This window comes from Dasypus novemcinctus, chromosome 10 (genome assembly GCF_030445035.2).
Source record: "Dasypus novemcinctus isolate mDasNov1 chromosome 10, mDasNov1.1.hap2, whole genome shotgun sequence".
Taxonomy (NCBI): Eukaryota; Metazoa; Chordata; class Mammalia; order Cingulata; family Dasypodidae; genus Dasypus; species Dasypus novemcinctus.
This window is the reverse complement of record NC_080682.1, coordinates 66,694,132-66,708,571: the sequence shown is the minus strand read 5'-3', so window position 1 is coordinate 66,708,571 and position 14,440 is coordinate 66,694,132. Positions and strand designations below refer to the sequence as shown.

Sequence of the window (14,440 nt, the reverse complement as noted above, 5' to 3'; positions counted from 1 at the left end):
TGTGAGGTCCCACTCAACCCCACACCCCCACCCCCCCTCCCCCCCCCCTCCCCCCCCCCCCAACAACACCCGCCCCCACCACCATGACACATCCACCGGACCCGGCAAGCACATCCCTGGGCACCCCCGCACCCCACACACACCGGCCCACATCATGTCCCACACTCCCCCCCACTCCATCATGCAGGCCCTGCGAGGACCCACAACGTCCGGTGACCACCCCTGAAGCACCATCCAGGGCAGCCCCACGTCCCGAAGACGCCTCCACCTCCCACCCCCCCCCCGCCCCTCCCCACACCCCCCGTCCATCACGTCCACCCCTCCCAATCCAATGCCACCTCCTCTACGTGGACACTGGACTGGCTGTGTCCACCGCACCCCCATGTCAAGAGGAGGCTCAGACCCCACCCGGACGCCGGATGCAACCCTCCCACCTTCAGTTGTAATCACTCTAGGCTCCATGGTGTGGCGGCCGTCCCTCCCCACCTCCATCCCAGCTGAGCGTGGCAAGTCCAATAAATCAGATTGTAGGTGCTGGAGTCTGCCGAGGCTCAGGATCTGGCCATCACACCGTCAGTCCAGAGATTCAAATCCCCTAAAAATGACCACTTTTTGATGACAAAATTTTTAAAAATATCTTTAAAATGTTCAAAGAAATGAAGGAAAATTCAGAGAAAGAAATAAAGTATATCAGGAAAACAATGAATGAACAATATGAGAGTTTAAGTAAAGAGATAGAAATTTTTAAAAGGAATCAAATGGAACTACTGGGGTTAAAAACCACAATAACTGAAATAAAACATGCCCTGGAAGATTTCAAGACTATATTGGAACTAGCAGAAGAGTCACTGATCTTGAATACAAGTCACTTGAAATGAGTCAGCCGAGGAGCTAAAAGCAAAATTGACTAAGACTTATCTGGGACACCATGAAGCATACCAATATATGCATTATGGGACCCCAAGAAGAAGATAAAAGAAAGGAGCAGAAGGAACAAAGAAATAATCATAGAGGACTTCCCAAATTTTAGCAGTAGTTGGAATATGCACATCTGAGAATCTCAGAGAATACAAAAGAGGATAAACATGAAGAAAAATATACCCTATTATATATTGATCACACCATCAAATGCAAAGGATAAGGAGAGAGTTCTGTAAGTGGAAGGAGAAAAGGAACATGTTATGTACACGGGAGTACCAATTAGATTGAATGCTGATTCAGATTACTCATCAGAAACTGTGGAGGCTAGTGACAGTGGGTTGAAATACTTAAAGTGCTGAATGAAAATATCAGCCACATAGGAATTTTATATCCAGTGAGACTCTCTTTCAAAATTGAGGGGGAGATTAAGATATTCTCAGATAAACAAAATCTGAGGAAGTCCATAACCATTAGACCTGCCCTATAAGCAATTCTTCAGACTGAAAGGAAAGAACACTAGACTGTGGTTCAAAGTGGCATAAATAAATAAAGACTTCCTTAAAGATAACCATTTGGGTAATTATAAGTGCCAGTATTATTATATTGTATTTTATTGTTGTAATGTAATTCTATTTCTTACTTCCTACACATGCTAAAATGAGAATGCTTTCAAACTACTTACATATCTTTATTTTTGGACATACAATATACAAAAATATAAGAAGGCAAAATGCATTCATTCTATCACAATACTTCCAAACCCTTAAATCACTTCTGTAACAGTATTAAATACAAAATCTCAGCAAAAGGAATTTTAGGCATGTAGTCTGTCCTGAGTAAAAAATGCCCTTCTGCTGTGGATGTATGAAATTTAAGTTATCTGCTTCCAATATTCAAAGGGTCAAACACATGATACACATTCCCATTGCTATAGGAAGAAATTGGGAGGTAATCAGGGGTCAGGAGTCCCAAACAGTTCCAAAAACCTACAGGACACGCTCCATTAGATTTCAAAGTCTGAGAATCAACTATAGAAGAATGGATTCTTCTTTTTGGGGCGCCATGGAGTGGCAGTCCCACCCCTCTAAGGGCTTGCCCAGTGGCCAACTTCTTGGCTCCACCCTCATCATGCATCTGGGTGATGGCCAAGCTCCAGGCCTCACAGATGGCCACACACTCCCTAATAGCCTGGGCACAGGCACAACCCTTTATCATATTGGGGGAAGGGCCAAAGTCTCCTCAATCTCCAGAGAATTTCTCTTCTCTTTCTGAAGCCTAGGTTATCTGCACTATACTGGAACAATGGGCAGGTGGCTTACTTTCTCCAATCTTAGGTTCAAACTCACCCTTTCTGCACAAATAGATGAGATCCCTCTCCTGGCCTGAGAAGATGTTTTTTAATCCAGACCTAATTTTCCATGGTTCCACCATTGAAATCATTTTTCTTTCAATCTCTCCCTTTTCTGTCCCTTTTAGTCTGGGTTGGCAAGGTTTTCATTCATAAAGATATTGTAAAAATCTTGATGGTTTTACAGGTAGTTCAAAGGTTCCCAACCATCAGACAATAGGACTTTCCTTAAATCTCTTCTGGATAACTGCATTTCCAATCCTGCCTGACACTGAAATGTCTGGCTAGTTCCATGTTCAGTTAAGTCTTCATATGGAGCACTACTCTCTGGAGACTTGTTTTCAGGAAACTCAGAATTTTCTAACCATAAATTTCTGGTTTCTTTGTACCCAGGAGTTCAGTTCTCATATTATACCATTTCTCTCCCATTCTACTAGAAGGTGCAAGTAGAATTCAGACCATACTTTCCAAATTTAGTATGGAAATCTCCTTGGCTAAGTACCCAAGCTTGTCACTTTCAAATTCTACCTTCCATCTAATATCAGGATTCAATTTTGCCAAGTTCTTTGCCACTTTAATAAGGATTGGCTTCTTTCCAGTTTGTAATGACACATTCACCATTTCTGTCTAAGTCCTCATCATAAAATTATCATTAGAGTCCATATTTTTACCAACAATCTTTTCAAAGAAATCTAGGCCTTCTCTATCAAGCATCTCTTCATTCTTCCAACATATGCAATCAAAAATTCTTCCACATTTTTGATATTTTCAATCAAAGACAGCATGCACCCCACTCTAGATTCCAGTTTCTGTTTTAGTTTTCTAAAGGTTGGCAATGCATAATACCAGAAATGTGTTGACTTCTACCATGGTATTTATTAACTTGTAAGCTTACAGTTCTGAGGCTGGCGAAAATGCCCAAATCTGGCATCAGGTGAAATACTCTCTCCGATGGTCAGCTTCTGGCAACCCTGGAAACCGCTCACAAAGCAAGCACAATGGTGGCTCTCCTGGCATCTGCCTCCTCCTCCAGGCTCACTTCTCCTAGAGCTCAACAGTCAGGCATCTAGCAAATGGTAATGTGCATTAGTCTTTCTCCTGTCTCTGAGACTCTGCTTCAGTTTCAGGCTGCTCAGTCTGTGGCTTTTTTCTCTCCTAACTTTATTGATTTCTAGAGGTTTCTTTATGTCTCTGCAGCTTTTTTCCTGTGCCTATGGCTTTTATTCCTCTATTTATAAAGGAGTCCTTTAAGAGAATTAAGACTCACCTTGGGCCATGCCTTACTGGAACAATCTTATAAAATGGCCGTTAACTAATCTAATCTCTTCAAAGGGTCACAATAGATTCAACTTAAGAACAAAATTTTCTGGGATCCACAAAAGACTAAAACCAACACAATTTAGTTCCAATTCTGCTCAAACTCTTCCCAGAATTTGAAGAAGAGGTAACTCTTGCTAACTCATTGTAAGGCCAGTATCAAAGAAAATTCAGATAAAGATACCATATAAGAAAGGAAAACTACAGATTAATATCTCTTATAAATATAGATGCAAAAATTCTCAATAAAATACTAGCAAACAGAATCCAACAACATATTAAAAGAATTATGCACCATGATCAAGTGGCATTTATCCCTGGTATGTAAGGGTAATTCAACATAAGAAAATCAATTAATATAATTCATCACATTAACAGAATGAAAGAAAAAATACATGATTATCTACATTGATGTTATTTGAAAAAATATAGGACACATTCTTGATGGAAACATCTATAACACTAGGAACAGAAGGAAACTTCGTCAATATGATAAAGGACGTGTATGGAAAACACACAGATAACATTCTACATAATGCTCTAAGATTGAAAGATTTCCAAGATCAGGAAGAGAAGGATTCCCATTGTCACTATTGTTATTCAACATTTTACTGCAAGTTCTAGCCAGAGAAATTACGCAAAAATAAATAAATAAATAAATAAATGGGATCTAAATTTGAAAGGAAGAAGTAAAACTTTCTCCATTTTCAGATGATATGATCCTATATCAGAAAATCCTTAAAAATCCACAACAAAGCTCCTTAAGGTAATAAATGAATTCATCAAAGTGGCAGAGTATGAGATCAGCAAACAATAATCAGTAGCATTTCTATACACAACCAACAATTACTGGAAGAAATCAAGGAAAAACACATTCATTCAAAGTAGAAAAAAAAAAGAATCAACTATCTCAGAATAAATTTAAGCAAGCATGTAAAGCACTTGTGCACTGAAAACAACAAAACATTACTAAAACAAATGAAAGAACATTTAAATAAATGATAGGTTATTCCATGTTCATGTATTGGAAGACTAAATAGCATTAAAATGTTAATACTCCCCAAAGCAATTTTTAAATTCAATGCATCCCCAATCAAAATTCCAACAACTTTCTTTGCAAAATTGAGAAATCCAAATATCAAATTTATATGGAAGGTTAAGAGTCCCTGGAAAGCTAAAGCCATCTTGAATAAGAAGAATGAAGTTGAAGGATTCACATTCCCCAATCTTAAAATTTATAACAAAACCACTGTAAAAAACATAGCATTGCACTTGCATCAGGACAAGCATATAGATGAGTGGAATAGAACTGAAAGTTCAGAAATTAACCTTCACATTTACGGTCAACTGATATTTTACAAGGTGGCAAAGACCACGGAATTGGGAAAGAAGAGTCTCTTCAGGTAATGATGTTTGTAAAACTGGATTTGAAAAATTAAAAAAAAGGAGAGCCCAACCTCCATAAACAAAAAAATAAGTTAGAAATAGATCAAAACCTTGCTATAAGAGCCAGAACTATCAAATTCCCAGAAAAAAAGTAGGAAACATATTTGTGGCAGGCAATAATTTCTTAGACTTTTTTTTAAAAGATTTATTTATTTCCTCCCCTCTCCCCGCCCTCCCCCCGTTGTCTGTTCTCTGTGTCTATTTGCTGTGTTTTCTTCTTTGCCCGCTTCTGTTGTTGTCAGTGGCACGGGAACCTGTGTTTCTTTTGGTTGCATCATCTTGTGTGTCAGCTCTCCATGTGGGTGGTGCCATTCCTGGACAGGCTGCACTTTCTTTCGCGCTGGGCGGCTCTCCTTATGGGGCGCACTCCTTGCGCGTGGGGCTCTCCTACACCGGGGACACCCATGCGTGTCATGGCACTCCTTGTACACATCAGCACTGCGCATGGGCCAGCTCCACACGGGTCAAGGAGGCCTGGGTTTGAACCACGGACCTCCCATGCGGTAGACGGATGCCCTAACCACTGGGCCCAGTCCGCCGCCTTTCTTACACTTAAACCCAACACACAAGCAAAAAAACAAAACATAGATAAAAGGGAGCATATTAAAATTAAAATCTGTTGTATCTTAAAAGACTTTATCATGAAAATAAAATGATAGCAAACACAATGGGAGAAAATATTTGGAAACTGTATATCCAGTATTGATTTAATATCCAAAATATATGAAGAAATCCTCCAATTTAGTGACAAAAGGACAAACAAACCAATTATAAAATGTGCAGAAGACTTGAATAGACACCTCTCCAAAAGAAGATATACAAATGGCCACAGAGTACATGAAAAGATACTCGACATCATTAGCCATCAGGGAAATGTAAATCAACCATTTCTCATCCATTAGAATGCCTGGTAGGAAAAAAAAAGAAAGATAAGTTTTGGGAGGATGTAGAGAAATAGTTTGGTGGCAAAGTAAAATGTTTTAACCACCATTGAAATCAATTTGATGGTTTCTCAGAAAGCTAACTATAGAGCTACCATATGATTTGGCAATCTCACTACTAGGTACATACCTCAAATTGTTGAAAACAGGCACTCAGACACATATTTGCACACCTATGTTCCCAGCAATATTATCCACAGTTGTCAAAAAACTGAAGCAATCCAAGTCTCCATCAAGTGATGAATGAATACATAATATGTGCTAGAGAGAGAGAGAGACAGAGAGAGACAGAGAGAGAATGCAACATTGTTCAGCTGTAAAAAGGAATGAAGTCCTGATACATGTGACAATATGAATGAACCTTGAAAACATCAGTTTGAGTGAAATAAGCCAAACCCAAATATTGTATGTTATCACTGATTTGAAAAAAAATAAGAAAGCTCATAGAGTCAGAATCTAGAATATGGGTTCCTGTTGGATGGGGTGGGAATAGGGAATAGAAAGTTAAGGCTTAGTGTGTACAAGCTTCCTATATGAAATAATGGAAATGTCTTAGTAATGGATGATGATGATGGTAGCACATTGTGAATGCAATTAACAGCACTGAAATATATATCTGAATATGATTAAATGGTAAAATGTTAGGTTGTCTCAAAATATGCAAACTCAAAGGCTATGAAATAGTTTTTAAGTATTGTTACAGTAAAGTTTCAGTCTCTAGAAAAAGTGCCAAACACAGTTGTGAAAAATATAAATATATATTTGCTTCCATAATCAGTGGCTGTTATTTATAAATCTAGGTAAGATTCTGTTACACACAGAAAGCAATACATAAATGCTTGTTAGGGAAGTAATGATGATTGCTTTACAAGGCAGGTGGCAAGTAATGTAGATTCAAAAATACCATGCATCTTAAAGAAGAGATAATATCCTAAGCTATCAGTTTAGAATGCATCTTGAGGGAAAAACCATGAAAATTTAGATTATTAGTGAATTAGAGATTTTCACTTTAGGGCTCTCTTTAGAGATAATTAAATCAATCTTTCCTCCTTCCCTTGAAATATTTTGCTTGTGACATTCCTGACAGTTGGCTACAAGGCCTTTACCCAAATGCTATCTTGAGTCCTTCTATGAGCTAGAGCAGATGTACATCACTATTGCAGGGTGATGGGAATATGGAGAAACATGGGAAAACTATAATTGGTGGACCTATAGACTGTGATTAACAGCAATACTATAATATTCTTGCATCAATGCCAAGCTGTTCTGTGTTGATAATGGCAGTGTATGGAAAAAGTGTGCCAAATGTATGCTATGGACCATGATTGGTGGTAATAGTTTGATGATATTGTCTCATAATCTGTAACAAATGTTCCACGAAGGTGTGGAGTTGTATGGGAAATCTACACATCTGTATGTTGTTTTGAAAGTTCACAATATCTCTAACAAAAATATATTTTTAAAAAATAGTGTGGGGTTGGGGGAAAAATACACCAAATGTAAGATAAGGACTGTAGATGATAGTAATATTTTGACTATGCTCTTGCATAATTTGTAACAAATGTTTCACACCAATGCAAAGAGTTGGAGGGGTGATGTATGAGACCCCTGTGTGATGTTAAAAATGTTTATTTTGTAAGTTTGCAATCTTTACTACACACTTATTGTTTATATGTATTCATGTATGAATGATAAGCTTCAATTTTTAAAAAAAGTTAACAGACATAATACTACAAAAAAAGAAATCTACTTCTGAACTTTTGGAATGCACTTGATTGTTACAGTCAAGAGCCTTGATTTAGAGAAGGCAACCCTTCAGTAGACAATTCTTAGGCATCATTCCATCACAACCTACCTAAATATAATTTCTACATGAGAATATTAGATTAATTAAATGGCTTTTAAATCCATTTCTCCTGTGATATGTGAATTATCCTTTTGTGTCTGATAGCAAAGTAATGAAGAAAAAAATAAAATTGAGCAGGGATTTCTTACTTTTAGGATACTATGTGAAGCCTTCGCAGAAGCCCAGACTGACAATATGACTAAGGCTTTAAACCATTCCCTATATAAAACTCTTGGTTTCTAGGATTAGTGCCAAATGCAATCCAGTTATACTCATATTTGTCTTCAGCGTAAACAACCTTCATAGTTGCTTATTTGAAATTCAGTTAATCACTAGTATTCATCAATCTAGGTAAGAGTTTGGTAAACACAGTCAGTAAATAGTAATTAGAAAACTAATGGCAATCATCACAGAGAAAAATAAATGATTACCTTACTTTCGAGAGGCAAAAAAATTTCATGAGCCTTAAAATCCAAAGTCATGAATTTCATAGAATTATTGAATTACGGAATCTCATGACTGGAAAGCATCTTTGATATTATCTAGCCTTCCCTTAATTAAATGCTTATATTATTCTTCTGACATTCATGACATATGGTTTGCCTTTACATAAGCACTGAGCATCTATAACACAATCATTAGTTTCTCACAAACATACAAGGAGGCTGCATAGATAAGTATATATTAAATACATATTAAGTCTAGGACTGATGGAATAAGGCAAATAATTAAATAAATTTATTTAGATGCCTAGATTTTACACTTATACCAAAGTACCTAAAGCCTTCTCTTCACTCAAGTAAGAACCCTCCCAACTGTTTTTACTGACTGCTTTTAATTTCAAATTCCAATTGCTCTTTGCTATTATATAGAATTGTTTTTGAATGGTGTATGGCAGCTTTGTATCCTAGACATCAGCTAGGCTCAGATTTCAGTTCAAGAAGATTTTCTGTAGAGTCCTTGGAGTTTTCTACATTGATGATCAAGTCATTTGTGAATAGAGATAGCTATATTTCTTTTTCAATCTGAACTATATTTTATTTATTTGTTTTATTCCACTGGCTAGATTTCTGGTACAATAATTAAGTGGAGAAGTGAGAAAAGACATCTTTGTCCATTTTCCAATTTCAAGGGAAAATTATTCAATTTTTCACCGTTATGAATAATGTTAGCTATAGAGATTCTATGGAAACTCTCTATTAGGTAAAAGAGGTTGCCTCTTATTCTTTGTTATCTGAGAAGTTTTTTTCTCTCCCTGATGTATGGACATCAAATTTTTCCAAATGCTTTTCTCTGCATTCATGGAGATGGTCATATTATAATTTTTATTCCTTACACTGTTAATATGATGAATTTTGTTGATTGACTTTTGCATATTGAATCTGCATTACCAGAATAAATCCAAATTTGTATTGATTTATTTTCATTTTTTCATTGTTGGATTATGTTTGCTAACACTTGGCTGAGAATGTTTGTATCTCTGTTCATGAGAGATATAGGTCTATAGTTTTTTATTTCTTGTAATTTTTTTGTCTGAATTGTGTTGACCTCATAGAGTCAATTGGGAAGTTTGCCAATTGACAAGTTTCTATTTTCTGGAAAATATTAAGTAGAATAGGTTTTATTTATTCATTAAATGGTTGGCAGAATTTACTAAACATTTTATCTTTGCTTGAATTTTTAAGTACAAATTCAATTTATTTAGTAGATGCATGAGTATGTATTTATTCTTGACTCAATTTTGGTAGTTTTTGCCTTGAAGAAATAAATCCTTTTAACCTAAGTTGTCAAATACGAACATACCATTGTAGTTTTTCCTTACTAATTATCCTTTAATACATGTGAAGTATCTAGAAATAATCCCTGTAAATTCAGAAATCTACACTGAAGAAAAATATATTTAAAGAATAAAAGCAAAATAAAAACATGTTTGAAGAAACGAGAATGAAGAGATCATTGTATGTGGACTTGCTGTACAGAAATGCTAAAAAAAGATTGGTAAGCTAAGGATAATGATAACAAATGGGAGGAAACTCAGAAAGGAATAAATAGCATTGGAAATTAAGTATCATGTTAAATATGACTTCTTTTTATTTATCCCTCTTTATGATATCTACATATTATAAATCAAAATAATAATTATAACAATTTTGGGGGTATTTAAAACATAGATGAAGTGAATATGATATTAGAGTTTAACAGATGAGTGGTGGGCAGATAATAGACCAATATAGTGAGGTTTAAGCACTCTATATGAAGTAGCACAAAATTTATTGTGATTAGATGTGAAAAAGAAAGGGCATACATTATCATTCTTAGATCAATAAAATTATTGCCAAGAAGTGGAACTAAAAAGAAAATGTTAAATAAGGTTTTTAAAAATAGTCAAATATAACAAAATAAAGATAGGAATGCAAAAATGAAGGAACAAAACAGATGGCAGGAAATTTAAAACAAATATAGAATGGTGCATCCATACTCATCATTTTAAATATCATATTAAATGCAAATGGCAGTGGGAGAAATTTAGGAATGGATTTGAAACAGCAAGCAAATAAAACAAAACAAATGAACCAAGACCTAACCATAAACTGAAGACTAACATTATTCTTTAATTTTTAAAAAAGTTATTTATTTGCCCCATCCACCATCCATTATCTGCTCTCTATGTCCATTCACTGTGCATTCTTCTGTGTCTGCTTGTCTTCTCTTTAGGCAGTACCAGGAACTGATCCTGGGACCTTCTGGAGTTGGAGAGAGGTGCTCAATCTTTTGCAACACCTCAGCTCTCTGGTCTGCTGCATCACTTATTGTCTCTCTTCTATGTCTCTTTTTGTTGCATCATCTTGCTACACCAGCACTCTGCCTGAGCCACCTCACCATGTGGGCCAGCACTCTGTGTGGTCCAGCTTTCTGAATGGGACAGCTCGCTGCATTGTCCAGCATACCTTCACCAGGAGTCCCAGGAAATGAAACCCTGGATCTCCCATATGGTAGACAGGATTCCAGTTGCTTGAACCACATCTGCTTCTTGAGACTAACTTTAAATATGAAGGCATAGATAGGTAGAAAGTAAATAACTAAAGAGACTTATAATGAATACTATGCAATGCCACAAATTATAAAAAGCTGAAAGATAAAATATATTTCAAGCAAGGATGATAATATGAGATAAAGAGGAATATTCCATGATGTTGTAAAGGGTCAATTCGTCATAATGAAATAACAACCACAATCATATGTACATCAAATAACAGAGTTTCAAAATACACATAAGGAAAAGTTTACAGAATAAACAGTTTATTTCTTTATATTGCTGAGTAGTGTTGTTATATGGATATATGTATTAGTCAGCCAAAGGGGTGCCTGATACAAAGCACCAAAATCTGTTGGCTTTTATAAAGGGTATTTATTTGGGGAAGAAGCTTACAGTCACAAGTCCCTAAAGAATCCAACTCAAGGTACCATAAGAGGTACTCTCTTGCCCAAAGTCATTTGCCATATGTTGAAGCAAGATGGCAAGCAATGTCTGTGAGGGTTCAGCCTTCCTTCTTCCTCCTAAGGCTCTGTGGTCCCAGTTTCTTCTGATCTCACCTCTGCGCTAGAATAAGGCTCATTTCTCTCCCTAGGGCTTGTTACTTTCTAGGCACAGCTGCTTTGTTCTCTTCACAAGGTCATCTGTAGTCTATCAGGTTCATCTTTCTTCCTGGGACTCTACCATGTCTATGGAGACATCTCCATTCTTCTGTGTTCTTCTCCTGTGTGTCTACTTCAGTGTGGGAGTCTGTTTTATCAGCCCAAGGGGATTGGGACTCAATGCTGAGTCACACTCTAATGACATGGTTGAAGCAAAGCTCTAACTTTATTATAAAACTTTAGTAGAAGCAAAGCCCTAACTTTATTAGAAAAAGCCAAACTAGCAATGTATGAAGATACCAGTTGCACTATATCCTCATCAAAAATTGATATATTCCATCTTTTAAAATGAAATACACTGATATATGTCTAGTATGAATTTGTACTTCTCTGCTTATCTATGTTGAGAAAACTTTTCATATCCTTATTGTTAGTTGTGTATGTCTTTTGTGGTGAAATCTGTTCACTATATTTTGCCTCTTTTATTTTCCTCTTTTTGCTGAGTTTAAGAGTTCCTAAGGAACCCGGATAGAAAGTATTTTCTCAAATATATACATTTCAAGTATTTTCTCCTACATAGGGGCTCCTTTGAAGCTTCTGAATATGTGCTTCAATTAATATTAATCTTGTGCATATAGAGGTCTGGATGAGAATTGGAGTACTTAATGTGAAAAATCAGTTAAAGCATAGAATCATTAAGAATATATATATATATAATTACACAGTTTTATATATACTAAATACATACGTATATATTTCCTATGTTTTTCAATTTACCTTAAATTCACTTGTCACTCAAATTAAAGATTTGCATCAATTTTTTTCCATAAGTTACACCCATAACACAATCTGATTTATTCAAAATGAATCAAAAACATAAAGAAACAATGAGAAACAATCTGTTTTTTAAATTATGTCCCTTCAAACTTCTATTTCTGTTTCTCCTATAACTCAGCTGTGGCTTATCAAGCATATGGCTCATCTCTTTCCTGTCCTATGAGCCTCACTGCTTTGCTATGGCTGCTCCACTGATTCAAGACCCTGGTCTTTCTCTCAGCCTCAAGAATTTCTCTGTCTTTCTGGGCTGAAGGTGATTCTGGAATCCTCTCTCACATTGCAGGGTGTTTTGCTAAGGAAAAGGCAGAAACCCTAAATATTATATAAAAAGCAGCTTTATTCAATTAAATGCATTTCAGGTAATCATTTCAGATGATTATAATAATTGGATAATCAGAGTAAAAAATAATTAATTAGAGATACAGGAAAGAATGAAAGTATATACACACACTCACCAAATTGGGGGAAAACACATCTGATCTTTACAAAGCCAGGAAGTCCCTTTGGTGGCCTATCAGAGTCCCAGGCAGAGCATCCCCTCCTGGGTGAGACATTCACCAGCAGCCAAAAGAGGACCCCTTTTCTAAGAGATCAAATCTATGACCTCAGGGTGACCATGCAACTTGTGATTTGTCAGCTCCCTCTGGAACAACAATGCCAGTCTCCAGGGAAATGGCCAGTTCCCCTGAGGAGGGACATTGTGTCCCAAAGCGCTATATTCTATACATGGTACACTGATCAGGAACATGGCGGTTTTCAGCCTTTAGTTTGAAAACTAAAAGGAACTTGTTCCTTTTAAACATTTGTTTTTTGGTTACTAGGTTGCCTGCATAGCAGAGTTACAACATTCCAAAGGACAATGGAAAAGTTAATCATTCACAATTCTAGGCTAAAATAGCAGATACTATTGATTAGGAAGCTTATTAGTTCACAATTCTTAGTAATTTTCTTATAGTACAAGGCAGAATAAAATGGTGGCTCCTCTTTTCTCCTCTCTTCTCTCTTTTTTATAGAACTCAAGTAAAAGGATAAAGACCCAACTTGGGTCCCACAGTATAATACAAAGATCCCATCTACAAAGGGTTTACAGGCACAGGAATGAATTCACTTTAAGAACAAGATTTTGCCAAGTGCACAAAAGACTTAAGCTAACAAAAGAACTGACAGGAAACACCTGTAAATATTTTGAGATTTTTATAAAAATTGTCTTACATGACTATGGGGTTGACAAGCCCAAATTCCATAGGATAGGCTAAAAGCTGGAAAATCCAATGAAGGTTTTCAATGATTTCCTGAGGAGAAGTTGACTAGACAAGTTGAGACGGAAATTCTCTCTTCTAACTGTTGAAGTCAACACTTTTTTAAAGCTTTCAACTGATTAGATGAGACATCTCTCATTGCTGAAGTAAATCTCATCAATTAATTGTAGAAGTAGTCAAAAATCATAGATACTATATTAGTCAGTCAAAGGAGTGCTGATGCAAAATACCAGAAATTGGTTGGTTTTTATAAAAGGTATTTATTTGGGGTAGAAATTTATAGTTACCAGGCCATAAAACATAAGTTACTGGCCTCACCAAAATTTTTTGCCACGTGTTAGAGCAAAAGGGCCACTAACATCTGCCAGGGTTTGCCTCTCTTTCCACAAAGCCAGCTATTGATATCAGGCAACTGGCTCTGTCTCTCTCCCTGGGGCTTGAACCTCTCCAGACTCAACAGCTTTACACCTGTGTGCCTACTTTCCAGGCTCCAGCTCAAAACACCCACATCAAAACTCCAACATACTCCTCTGCTCTACCATGTAGTTTTATCTGTGAAACCCTGTCCACCAAGGGATTGGGGAACTCAACATCCTATTGATGTGGCCCAATCAAAGTCCTAATCATAATTTAATCATACTGAGGGACAGACCAGTTTACAAACATAATCCAATATCTATTTTGGGAATTCCTACACCATCAAACGGCTACAGATACAATCAATGTACTGATTAGTTAAGTCCACCAAATGTGCTCATAGTAACAATTAGACCAGTGCTTGATTGAATAAACAACTGGACATCAACAATTGGCCATGTTGACGCATGAACTTAACCATAATATAAGCCATCTGCTTTCATGAATATAGACCTAAAAAACTACATATTAA

General features: G+C 36.5%; 1 long non-coding RNA gene across 1 annotated transcript; it reads right to left on the bottom strand.

Annotated features, from left to right (window-relative positions):
* Nucleotides 1-5,710: 5,710 nt before the first annotated feature.
* LOC111761945 (uncharacterized) lies at nt 5,711-12,978 on the bottom strand. The gene is made up of 3 exons (XR_002795170.2): nt 12,748-12,978; nt 6,104-6,234; nt 5,711-5,939 (listed from the first exon to the last, which is right to left on the bottom strand). It is a non-coding gene; the product is annotated as an uncharacterized lncRNA (long non-coding RNA).
* Nucleotides 12,979-14,440: the final 1,462 nt, after the last annotated feature.